This window comes from Oncorhynchus nerka, linkage group LG7 (assembly GCF_034236695.1).
Source record: "Oncorhynchus nerka isolate Pitt River linkage group LG7, Oner_Uvic_2.0, whole genome shotgun sequence".
NCBI classification, from domain to species: Eukaryota; Metazoa; Chordata; class Actinopteri; order Salmoniformes; family Salmonidae; genus Oncorhynchus; species Oncorhynchus nerka.
This window is the reverse complement of record NC_088402.1, coordinates 10,478,070-10,491,118: the sequence shown is the minus strand read 5'-3', so window position 1 is coordinate 10,491,118 and position 13,049 is coordinate 10,478,070.

The window sequence follows — 13,049 nt, the reverse complement described above, 5'->3', positions numbered from 1 at the left end:
CCGGTACAGAGTCAATGTGGAGGCTATATACAGGGGTACCAGTACAGAGTCAATGTGGAGGCTATATACAGGGGTACCAGTACAGAGTCAATGTGGAGGCTATATACAGGGGTACCGGTACAGAGTCAATGTGGAGGCTATATACAGGGGTACCGGTACAGAGTCAATGTGGAGGCTATATACAGGGGTACTGGTACAGAGTCAATGTGGAGGCTATATACAGGGGTACCAGGTACAGAGTCAATGTGGAGGCTATATACAGGGGTACCGGTACAGAGTCAATGTGGAGGCTATATACAGGGGGTACCGGTACAGAGTCAATGTGGAGGCTATATACAGGGGTTATGGTACAGAGTCAATGTGGAGGCTATATACAGGGGGTACCGGTACAGAGTCAATGTGGAGGCTATATACAGGGGGTACCGGTACAGAGTCAATGTGGAGGCTATATACAGGGGGTACCGGTACAGAGTCAATGTGGAGGCTATATACAGGGGGTACTGGTACAGAGTCAATGTGGAGGCTATATACAGGGGTACCGGTACAGAGTCAATGTGGAGGCTATATACAGGGGGTACTGGTACAGAGTCAATGTGGAGGCTATATACAGGGGTACCAGTACAGAGTCAATGTGGAGGCTATATACAGGGGGTATGGTACAGAGTCAATGTGGAGGCTATATACAGGGGGTACCGGTACAGAGTCAATGTGGAGGCTATATACAGGGGTACTGGTACAGAGTCAATGTGGAGACTATATACAGGGGGTACCAGTACAGAGTCAATGTGGAGGCTATATACAGGGGTACCGGTACAGAGTCAATGTGGAGGCTATATACAGGGGTACCAGTACAGAGTCAATGTGGAGGCTATATACAGGGTGTTATGGTACAGAGTCAATGTGGAGGCTATATACAGGGTGTTATGGTACAGAGTCAATGTGGAGGCTATATACAGGGGGTACCGGTACAGAGTCAATGTGGAGGCTATATACAGGGGGTACCGGTACAGAGTCAATGTGGAGGCTATATACAGGGGGTACTGGTACAGAGTCAATGTGGAGGCTATATACAGGGGGTACCGGTACAGAGTCAATGTGGAGGCTATATACAGGGGGTACTGGTACAGAGTCAATGTGGAGACTATATACAGGGGGTACCAGTACAGAGTCAATGTGGAGGCTATATACAGGGGGTACCGGTACAGAGTCAATGTGGAGGCTATATACAGGGTGTTATGGTACAGAGTCAATGTGGAGGCTATATACAGGGTGTTATGGTACAGAGTCAATGTGGAGGCTATATACAGGGGGTACCGGTACAGAGTCAATGTGGAGGCTATATACAGGGTGTTATGGTACAGAGTCAATGTGGAGGCTATATACAGGGGGGTACCGGTACAGAGTCAATGTGGAGGCTTTATACAGGGGGTACCGATACCGAGTCAATATGGAGGCTATATACAGGGTGTACCAGTACAGAGTCAATGTGGAGACTATATACAGGGTGTACCGATACCGAGTCAATGTGGAGGCTATATACAGGGGGTACTGGTACAGAGTCAATGTGGAGGCTATATACAGGGGGTACCGGTACAGAGTCAATGTGGAGGCTATATACAGGGAGTACCGGTACAGAGTCAATGTGGAGGCTATATACAGGGGTACCAGTACAGAGTGAATGTGGAGGCTATATACAGGGGGGTACCGGTACAGAGTCAATGTGGAGTCTGTATACAGGGGGTACCGGTACAGAGTCAATGTGGAGGCTATATACAGGGGGTACCAGTACAGAGTCAATGTGGAGGCTTTATACAGGGGGTACCGATACCGAGTCAATGTGGAGACTATATACAGGGGGTACCGGTACAGAGTCAATGTGGAGGCTATATACAGGGGGTACCGGTACAGAGTCAATGTGGAGACTATATACAGGGGGTACCGGTACAGAGTCAATGTGGAGGCTATATACAGGGGGTACCGGTACAGAGTCAATGTGGAGGCTATATACAGGGGTACCGTACAGAGTCAATGTGGAGGCTATATACAGGGGTACCGGTACAGAGTCAATGTGGAGGCTATATACAGGGGTACCGGTACAGAGTCAATGTGGAGGCTATATACAGGGGTACCGGTACAGAGTCAATGTGGAGGCTATATACAGGGGTACCGGTACAGAGTCAATGTGGAGGCTATATACAGGGGTACCGTACAGAGTCAATGTGGAGGCTATATACAGGGGGTACCAGTACAGAGTCAATGTGGAGGCTATATACAGGGGGTACCGGTACAGAGTCAATGTGGAGTCTATATACAGGGGTACCGGTACAGAGTCAATGTGGAGGCTATATACAGGGGGTACCAGTACAGAGTCAATGTGGAGGCTATATACAGGGGTACCGATAAAGAGTCAATGTGGAGGCTATATACAGGGGGAGGCTATATACCGATACAGAGTCAATGTGGAGGCTGTATACAGGGGTACCAGTACAGAGTCAATGTGGAGGCTATATACAGGGGTACAGAGTCAATGTGGAGGCTATATACAGAGTCAAGTCAATGTGGAGTCTGTATACAGGGGTACCGGTACAGAGTCAATGTGGAGGCTATATACAGGGGTACCAGTACAGAGTCAATGTGGAGGCTTTATACAGGGGTACCGGTACAGAGTCAATGTGGAGACTATATACAGGGGTACCGGTACAGAGTCAATGTGGAGGCTATATACAGGGGGTACCGGTACAGAGTCAATGTGGAGGCTATATACAGGGGGTACCTATATACAGGTACAGAGTCAATGTGGAGGCTATATACAGGGGTACCGGTACAGAGTCAATGTGGAGGCTATATACAGGGGTACGGTACAGAGTCAATGTGGAGGCTATATACAGGGGTACCGGTACAGAGTCAATGTGGAGGCTATATACAGGGGTACAGGGTGTTACGGTACAGAGTCGATGTGGAGGCTATATACAGGGAGTACCGGTACAGAGTCAATGTGGAGGCTATATACAGGGGGTACCGGTACAGAGTCAATGTGGAGACTATATACAGGGGGTACCGGTACAGAGTCGATGTGGAGGCTATATACAGGGGGTACCGGTACAGTCAATGTGGGGAGGTACATGTTAATTGAGGTAACATGAGGTAGGGGTGAAGTGACTATGCATAGATAATAAACAGCAAGTAGCAGCAGTGTAAAAACAAATGGGGGGGGTCAATGTGGCCATTTGACTAATTGTTCAGCAGTCTTATGGCTTGGGGGGTAGAAGCTGTTAAGGAGCGTTTTGGTCCTAGACTTAGCGCTCTGGTACTGCTTGCCGTGCGGTAGCAGAGAGAACAGTCTGTGACTAGACTTAGCGCTCTGGTACTGCTTGCCGTGCGGTAGCAGAGAGAACAGTCTGTGACTAGACTTAGCGCTCTGGTACTGCTTGCCGTGCGGTAGCAGAGAGAACAGTCTGTGACTAGGGCTCAAACTTTTTGAGGATCTGAGGACCCATGACAAAACTTTTCAGTCTCCTGAGGGGGAAAAGGTGTTGTCGTGCCCTCTTCACGACTGTCTTGGTGTGTCTGGACCATGATAGTTCATTGGTGATGTGGACACAAACAATGCGAAAAAGCGAACCAAATAGCACAATTGGTTAGAAGCCCGTAAAATGGCAGCCATCCTCCTCCGCCTCCATTCCCAGATGCCTCAACATTGACAACAACAAAAAAAAAAAGACAAAAAAGAAAAATCCCATATCAAATGCAACAGTAGTCATGTGATATTAAAAGGAGGTACTTCAACAGACTGAAGAAAGTTATATTCAATGTGAAAGTCACTTTAGCTGGAAAATCCCATGAAGGAGAGTTGACAGTGAAGTAAAACCTAAAACCGCATTAAACCAAAAGGGGAATTGAAAGATAGAAGGCCATTCTAGGCAGTAAGATACAACACTGTGAAATCTCGGCAGGAAGGAACAGACATTATTGTGGCGTATTGGTGTTTCCTTTCTTTTCCCCCCCATTTCTATTTTTATTGTTCTTGGTGTTGGCCTGAAGGTGACACGGTAAGCCCTTCCTGTCCTAAAGCCCAGTGTTATGAGACTATTTACATGACTGTGTCTTGAGAAAAAGTATAATTAATTTTACCTTTATTTAACTAGGCAAATCAGTTAAGAACAAATTCTTATTTACAATGACAGCCTAGACCGGCCAAGCCCAGACGACGCTGGAAGAATTTTGCGTCGCCCTGTGGGACTCCCAATCAGAGTCGGTTGTGATATAGCCTGGAATCGAACCAGGATGTCTGTAGTGACGCCACAAGCGCTGAGATTCAGTGCCTTAGACCGCTGCTCCACTCGGGAGTGAGAGAGAATGGAAGGAGTGAGATAATGGAAGGAGTGAGAGAGAATGGAAGGAGTGAGAGAGGATGGAAGGAGTGAGAGAGGATGGAAGGAGTGAGAGAGAATGGAAGGAGTGAGAGAGAATGGAAGGAGTGAGAGAGAATGGAAGGAGTGAGAGAGGATGGAAGGAGTGAGAGAGGATGGAAGGAGTGAGAGAGAATGGAAGGAGTGAGAGAGAATGGAAGGAGTGAGAGAGGATGGAAGGAGTGAGAGAGAATGGAAGGAGTGAGAGAGAATGGAAGGAGTGAGAGAGGATGGAAGGAGTGAGAGAGAATGGAAGGAGTGAGAGAGGATGGAAGGAGTGAGAGGATGGAAGGAGTGAGAGAGGATGGAAGGAGTGAGAGAGGATGGAAGGAGTGAGAGAGAATGGAAGGAGTGAGAGAGAATGGAAGGAGTGAGAGAGAATGGAAGGAGTGAGAGAGGATGGAAGGAGTGAGAGAGAATGGAAGGAGTGAGAGAGAATGGAAGGAGAGAGAATGGAAGGAGTGAGAGAGGATGGAAGGAGTGAGAGAGGATGGAAGGAGTGAGAGGATGGAAGGAGTGCGAGAGGATGGAAGGAGTGAGAGAGGATGGAAGGAGTGAGAGAATAGTAGGAGTGAGAGATGATGGAAGGAGTGAGAGAGGATGGAAGGAGTGAGAGAATGGAAGGAGTGAGAGAGGATGGAAGGAGTGAGAGAGGATGGAAGGAGTGAGAGAATAGTAGGAGTGAGAGATGATGGAAGGAGTGAGAGAGGATGGAAGGAGTGAGAGGAAGGTGATCACAGGTATAATGGTATGTCAAGTGAAACTGACAGAGAGAGGAGGATAGAGGGGCATTCAGAACTCTGACTAAGTGATACTCTGTGGCTTCTCTCCTTCCTCTCTTTAGTAACCGTTACGCTACTGTTGGTGGTAGTGGAAGGTGTGAGTGGCAAATATTTGAAGGAGTGAGCTTAAGTTTGTGGAGACACTGCACAACACACTGGTTGTGGAAAACCATTTGTACAGACAAACTCCATTATTCCACAGGAATATCTGTGAAATATCACAACCATTGTGTCGTAGGCCTACATTAGTTGTAGTGCGGGATCAAATGAGAGTCCAGATCTAGTCCAGACGCACGGCGTCATTTCATTGCCAGTTCAGTGGAATGTAGTAATACATGATTCTAGCGTGTGGTTTTGCTACAGACCGACCACATCAAGGCCACCACTGGGCTGGAACACTGCTGAGGTGTTTACCCAGTGAGGAGGTGGGCTTCACCAGAAAGGTGAAACGGGGATGAAGGTGGGGCATTTCTAGGTGACTAATCTGACAACATGAAAGGACAAAGAGAGAGCGTCACCTTCACATAGAGTGCACTGGTAAAGTATTCAGACTCCTTGACTTTTTGTTGTTGTTACTTTACAGCCTTATTTTAAAATGGATTACATTTTTTAAAAATCCTCTATTCTGCCCTGGAATTGCGTTCCCATGCAAAACTAGACAGAGTTGTTATCTAAGTCTTCAATAAAACTCCAAAGGCTTTTCTTGAATCAATATATTGAAAACGTTTGTTGTTTATTAACTGCAAAAATACAGAAAATAATATACTTTAGTATTCAGTTTACGTCGATATAGCTGTACATTATACATTTCAAATTGAAGTTGCATAAATACAAAGAACGTGCCAAGGTACCATGTATCTGGCACGATGCCAAACCATATAACTAATTGTTACTCATATGGTAATTGGCTAACTCATTTCATTACGCTAATAATGTGCAACCACCTATATACAATAACAAAGCATATTACACTCGAAGAGCAAAGTAATACAGCCGACGACATACATGAAAGGCAAGGCAATTTGTGTGAGTAAATGCAACCAACTAACATTGATAAGTAAGCAATTCTATCAATAACAAGATTATCATCGCTAGCAATATGCTTGAATCGAATTTACAAACAAATATTTTCCGAGTCTGAAGCGTGACGTGTATTAACTGCACCGAAAGACCGGCACCTTAGTGTTGTTTTTAGCTGCTTCTCTGCGTGTCTCTTCCTGTTTACTTAGTCTTTCTAAGTACCAGACATCTCCACTAGGGGGCGATAAATAACAATGGAACACAATGAAAACTATTTTAACCACTGTAACAAAATAACCTGTTACCTTCTGACAGGATGGCAGCACATCCTCATTAATCTAAACACAATACCCCAAATTACAAAGCGAAACAGGTTTTTACAAATGTATTACAAAACAAAAAACAGAAATACTTTATTTAAATAAGTATCCAGACAAAAAGGCACCATAAGTACAAGGGGAAGTCCCATCTTTTTACCTATGAGCTTTGATTCAACTTGAACCATGAGAGCTTTTTAGTGGCTGTTTCAATCTCTATTTAAAAAATTGGTATTGAAATCATGTACATAATTGTCAGGTGCTATAGCCTCAACATTGATAACAAAAATACAAAAATCCCCCCCAAAATCCGATATCAACTGAAACAGTTGTCATTTATGATATTAAATGTACTTCCAATGACCTAAGTAAGTTTTATTCTAATTAAAGTGACAGTCACTTTTGCTGTAAAAGACCATTTAAGGAGAGTTGACAGGGAAGTAAAACCTAAAACCGCATTAAACCAAAAGGGGAATTGAAAGATAGAAGGCCATTCTAGGCAGTAAGATACAACACTGTGAAATCTCGGCAGGAAGGAACAGACATTATTGTGGCGTATTGGTGTTTCCTTTCTTTCCCCCCATTTCTATTTTTATTGTTCTTGGTGTTGGCCTGAAGGTGACACGGTAAGCCCTTCCTGTCTTAAAGCCCAGTGTTATGAGGCTTTTACATGACTGTGTCTTGAGAAAGAGTAGAATGGAAGGAGTGAGAGAGGATGGAAGGAGTGAGAGAATGGAAGGAGTGAGAGAGGATGGAAGGAGTGAGAGAATGGAAGGAGTGAGAGAATGGAAGGAGTGAGAGAGGATGGAAGGAGTGAGAGAGGATGGAAGGAGTGAGAGAGAATGGAAGGAGTGAGAGAGGATGGAAGGAGTGAGAGAATGGAAGGAGTGAGAGAGGATGGAAGGAGTGAGAGAGGATGGAAGGAGTGAGAGAGGATGGAAGGAGTGAGAGAATAGTAGGAGTGAGAGATGATGGAAGGAGTGAGAGAGGATGGAAGGAGTGAGAGAATGGAAGGAGTGAGAGAGGATGGAAGGAGTGAGAGAGGATGGAAGGAGTGAGAGAGGATGGAAGGAGTGAGAGAGAATGGAAGGAGTGAGAGAGGATGGACGGAGTGAGAGAGGATGGAAGGAGTGAGAGAGGATGGAAGGAGTGAGAGAGAATGGAAGGAGTGAGAGAGAATGGAAGGAGTGAGAGAGGATGGAAGGAGTGAGAGAGGATGGAAGGAGTGAGAGAGGATGGAAGGAGTGAGAGGATGGAAGGAGTGAGAGAGGATGGAAGGAGTGAGAGAGGATGGAAGGAGTGAGAGAATAGTAGGAGTGAGAGATGATGGAAGGAGTGAGAGAGGATGGAAGGAGTGAGAGAATGGAAGGAGTGAGAGAGGATGGAAGGAGTGAGAGAGGATGGAAGGAGTGAGAGGAAGGTGATCACAGGTATAATGGTATGACAAGTGAAACTGACAGAGAGAGGAGGATAGAGGGGCATTCAGAACTCTGACTAAGTGATACTCTGTGGCTTCCCTCCTTCCTTTCTTTAGTAACCGTTACGCTACTGTTGGTGGTAGTGGAAGGTGTGAGTGGCAAGTTTTGGTCCACTAGTGGTTTAAGGTTAGGTTAGGTCAGGCCTCCCGAGCCGCGCAGCGTTCTAAGGCCCGGGTTTGATCCCAGGCTGTGTCACAACCGGCCGTGACTGGGAGTCCCAAAGGGGTAAGGTGACTATATACAGGGTCAGTTCTATTACCAAATTAACAATGTACATGGATACTGGAGTGATGGAGGTAGATATGTACAGGGATACTGGAGTGATGGAGGTAGATATGTACAGGGATACTGGAGTGATGGAGGTAGATATGTACAGGTTTACTGGAGTGATGGAGGTAGATATGTATAGGGATACTGGAGTGATGGAGGTAGATATGTACAGGGATACTGGAGTGATGCAGGTAGATATGTACAGGAATACTGGAGTGATGGAGGTAGATATGTACAGGGATACTGGAGTGATGGAGGTAGATATGTACAGGGATACTGGAGTGATGGAGGTAGATATGTACAGGGATACTGGAGTGATGGAGGTAGATATGTACAGGGATACTGGGATACTGGAGTGATGGAGGTAGATATGTACAGGGATACTGGAGTGATGGAGGTAGATATGTACAGGGATACTGGAGTGATGGAGGTAGATATGTATAGGGGACAGGGATACTGGAGTGATGGAGGTAGATATGTACAGGGATACTGGAGTGATGGAGGTAGATATGTACAGGGATACTGGAGTGATGGAGGTAGATATGTACAGGGATACTGGAGGATGGAGGTACTATGTACAGGGATGGAGGTAGATATGTACAGGGATACTGGAGTGATGGAGGTAGATATGTACAGGGATACTGGAGTGATGGAGGTAGATATGTACAGGGATACTGGAGTGATGGAGGTAGATATGTAGATATGGAGTGATGGAGGTAGATATGTAGGGATACTGGAGTGATGGAGGTAGATATGTACAGGGATACTGGAGTGATGGAGGTAGATATGTACAGGGATACTGGAGTGATGGAGGTAGATATGGTAGATACTGGAGTGATGGAGGGTACTGGAGTGATGGAGGTAGATATGTACAGGGATACTGGAGTGATGGAGGTAGATATGTACAGGGATACTGGAGTGATGGAGGTGGATATGTACAGGGATACTGGAGTGATGGAGGTAGATATGTACAGGGATACTGGAGTGATGGAGGTAGATATGTATAGAGGACAGGGATACTGGAGTGATGGAGGTAGATATGTACAGGGTTACTGGAGTGATGGAGGTAGATATGTACAGGGATACTGGAGTGATGGAGGTAGATATGTATAGGGATACTGGAGTGATGGAGGTAGATATGTACAGGGGTACTGGAGTGATGGAGGTAGATATGTACAGGGGTACTGGAGTGATGGAGGTAGATATGTACAGGGGTACTGGAGTGATGGATATGTAGATATGGAGTGATGGAGGGATATGTACTGGGAGTGATGGAGGTAGATATGTACAGGGATACTGGAGTGATGGAGGTAGATATGTACAGGGATACTGGAGTGATGGAGGTAGATATGTATATACTGGGTGATGGAGGTAGATATGTACTGGAGTGATGGAGGTAGATATGTACAGGGATACTGGAGTGATGGAGGTAGATATGTATAGGGGACAGGGGTACTGGTGTGATGGAGGTAGATATGTACAGGGATACTGGAGTGATGGAGGTAGATATGTACAGGGATACTGGAGTGATGGAGGTAGATATGTATAGGGGTACTGGAGTGATGGAGGTAGATATGTATAGGGATACTGGAGTGATGGAGGTAGATATGTACAGGGATACTGGAGTGATGGAGGTAGATATGTACAGGGATACTGGAGTGATGGAGGTAGATATGTACAGGGATACTGGAGTGATGGAGGTAGATATGTATAGGGATACTGGAGTGATGGAGGTAGATATGTACAGGGATACTGGAGTGATGGAGGTAGATATGTATAGGGATACTGGAGTGATGGAGGTAGATATGTACAGGGATACTGGAGTGATGGAGGTAGATATGTACAGGGATACTGGAGTGATGGAGGTAGAGGACAGGGATACTGGAGTGATGGAGGTAGATATGTACAGGGTTACTGGAGTGATGGAGGTAGATATGTACAGGGATACTGGAGTGATGGAGGTAGATATGTATAGGGATACTGGAGTGATGGAGGTAGATATGTATAGGGGTACTGGAGTGATGGAGGTAGATATGTACAGGGGTACTGGAGTGATGGAGGTAGATATGTACAGGGGTACTGGAGTGATGGAGGTAGATATGTACAGGGATACTGGAGTGATGGAGGTAGATATGTACAGGGGTACTGGAGTGATGGAGGTAGATATGTACAGGGGTACTGGAGTGATGGAGGTAGATATGTATAGGGGTACTGGAGTGATGGAGGTAGATATGTATAGGGGTACTGGAGTGATGAAGGTAGATATGTACAGGGATACTGGAGTGATGGAGGTAGATATGTACAGGGATACTGGAGTGATGGAGGTAGATATGTACAGGGATACTGGAGTGATTGAGGTAGATATGTACAGGGGTACTGGAGTGATGGAGGTAGATATGTACAGGGATACTGGAGTGATGGAGGTAGATATGTACAGGGATACTGGAGTGATGGAGGTAGATATGTACAGGGATACTGGAGTGATGGAGGTAGATATGTATAGGGGTACTGGAGTGATGGAGGTAGATATGTATAGGGGTACTGGAGTGATGGAGGTAGATATGTACAGGGGTACTGGAGTGATGGAGGTAGATATGTACAGGGGTACTGGAGTGATGGAGGTAGATATGTATAGGGATACTGGAGTGATGAAGGTAGATATGTACAGGGGTACTGGAGTGATGGAGGTAGATATGTACAGGGATACTGGAGTGATGGAGGTAGATATGTATAGGGATACTGGAGTGATGGAGGTAGATATGTATAGGGGTACTGGAGTGATGGAGGTAGATATGTACAGGGGTACTGGAGTGATGGAGGTAGATATGTACAGGGGTACTGGAGTGATGGAGGTAGATATGTATAGGGGACAGGGGTACTGGAGTGATGGAGGTAGATATGTACAGGGATACTGGAGTGATGGAGGTAGATATGTACAGGGATACTGGAGTGATGGAGGTAGATATGTACAGGGATACTGGAGTGATGGAGGTAGATATGTACAGGGATACTGGAGTGATGGAGGTAGATATGTATAGGGATACTGGAGTGAGGGAGGTAGATATGTACAGGGATACTGGAGTGATGGAGGTAGATATGTATAGGGATACTGGAGTGATGGAGGTAGATATGTACAGGGATACTGGAGTGATGGAGGTAGATATGTATAGGGGACAGGGGTACTGGAGTGATGGAGGTAGATATGTACAGGGATACTGGAGTGATGGAGGTAGATATGTACAGGGATACTGGAGTGATGGAGGTAGATATGTACAGGGATACTGGAGTGTTGGAGGTAGATATGTACAGGGGTACTGGAGTGATGGAGGTAGATATGTATAGGGGACAGGGATACTGGAGTGATGGAGGTAGATATGTACAGGGGTACTGGAGTGAAGGAGGTAAATATGTACAGGGATACTGGAGTGATGGAGGTAGATATGTACAGGGATGCTGGAGTGATGGAGGTAGATATGTACAGGGGTACTGGAGTGATGGAGGTAGATATGTACAGGGATACTGGAGTGATGGAGGTAGATATGTACAGGGGTAAGGTTACTAGGCAAATACAGAAGTCAGAAGTCTACATACACATCAGCCAAATACATTTAAACTCAGTTTTTCACAATTCCTGACATTTAATCAGAGTAACAATTCCCTGTTTTAGGTCAGTTAGGATCACCACTTTATTTTAAGAATGTGAAATGTCAGAATAATAGTAGAGAGCGATTTCTTTCTTTCATCACATTCCCAGTGGGTCAGAAGTTGACATACACTCAATTTGTATTTGGTAGCATTGCCTTTAAATTGTTTAACTTGGGTCAAACGTTTAGGGTAGCCTTCCACAAGCTTCCCACAATAAGTTGGGTGAATGTTGGCCCATTCCTCCTGACAGAGCTGTTGAAACTGAGTCAGGTTTGTAGACCTCCTTGCTCGCACATGCTTTTTCAGTTCTGCCCACAAATGTTCTATAAGCTTGAGGACAGGGCTTTGTGATGGCCACTCTAATACCTTGACTTTCTTGTCCTTAAGCCATTTTGCCACAACTTTGGAAGTATGCTTGTGGTCATTGTCCAATTGGAAGACCCATTTGAGACCAAGCTTTAACTTTCTGACTGATGTCTTGAGATGTTGCTTCAATTTTTCCACATAAGTATCCTTCCTCATGATATTTTGATGAGAAGTGCACCAGTCCCTCCTGCAGCAAAGCAGCCCCACAACATGATGCTGCCACCCCCATGCTTCACGGTTGGGACGGTGTTCTTCGGCTTGCAAGTTTCTACCTTTTTCCTCCAAACATAACGATGGTCATTATGGTCAAATAGTTATATTTTTGTTGCAACAGACCAGAGGACATTTCTCCAAAAAGTACGATCTTTGTCCCCATGTGCAGTTGCAAACCGTAGTCTGGCTTTTTTTATGGCGGTTTTGGAGCAGTGGCTTCTTCCTTGCAGAGTAACCTTTCAGGTTATGTCGATATAGGACTCGTTTTACTGTGGATATAGATACTTTTGCACCTGTTTCCTCCAGCGTCTTCACAAGGTCCTTTGCTGTTGTTCTGGAATTGATTTTCACTTTTCGCTCCAAAGTACTAGTACTTTTCGCTTCATGTCTAGGAGACAGAATGTGTCTCCTTCCTGAGCGGTATGGTGGTTGCATGGTCCCATGGTGTTTATGCCTGCATACTATTGTTTGCACAGATGAACGTGGTACCTTCAGGAATTTGTAAATTGCTCCCAAGGATGAACCAGACTTGTGGAGGTCTACAATTGT